Genomic DNA, 961 nt, shown 5'->3' with positions numbered 1-961 from the left:
CCTGTTGCAACAATGAGAAGTACAAAATGTCATGTCAAAAACGAGCTTTACGGTGTCGGGGGTGGGGGTGAGGGGGGCAAGGATTGGGTTGGGGGAAGGGGGGAGGCTGGGAAGGGAGATGAAGGGTAAACAAAGGAGGAGGCTGCAATGCTTGGTAGGAAATGTGTGCATTATCCTGCCCATGTAGTTGTAACCCCTCTGTACAGTATGTTCTCAAATAAAATAAAATAAAATTTAAAAAAAAATAAAACAAAAAAACAAAACAAACACCACAAGCAGACCAAGGATTCTACCAAGCGACTGGTTATGGACACAGGGGAGATACAGGATCTTCCCATCCACCCACAAAGAGAAAAATCAAGGTGTAAGGTCTGAACAGGGACACCTCTCTCCTTCTTGGCTAAGTTTCTGCCCATTATCTGTTACCTAGGTAACAGTCAGTCCTGGAAGCAGTCACCTTCCCCTCCTGGTAGGTCCCACCCTGGGCCACCTCTGGTCACATGCCTCCCATCTGACCTTAGAAGGGTCCCAGACCATGAGATCACATCTGGATCCAGTGTGTCCACACCTATTCCTGACCCTGACCTAGATAAATTCTGGCCCAGAGGGGGTCGTGCTCCCTTTCCGTTTCAGCCATGCTTCTCCAGCATGCATTTCAGGGGCAGCAGTTCTGTAAATAAACATCTTTTCCTGCCCGAATAGCGCATGGTGTTCTCTTCATTGGTTACCTAAGGAAACCTACCTATTTAATATACCTTACATACAGTGCCGTCAGTCAGATGAGGTTTTTGAGTTGGAAATGTTAGAATTTCCTAACCACCCCTTTTCTGCTAAAGGTAGAGCTGTGGCTCAAATGAAAGACTGCCAACCTTCAGCAAAAAAAGAAAAGCAAAAGAACCTAGGCTCTGACTTTAAGTCCTAGTACTAGCACACAGATACTATATATATACTATATGCATAC

Source organism: Dipodomys spectabilis, unplaced genomic scaffold (genome assembly GCF_019054845.1).
Source record: "Dipodomys spectabilis isolate Male_0828 unplaced genomic scaffold, ASM1905484v1 ptg000460l, whole genome shotgun sequence".
NCBI classification, from domain to species: domain Eukaryota; kingdom Metazoa; phylum Chordata; class Mammalia; order Rodentia; family Heteromyidae; genus Dipodomys; species Dipodomys spectabilis.
The sequence above is the reverse complement of the archived record's forward strand: the minus strand, read 5'-3'. Positions refer to the sequence as shown.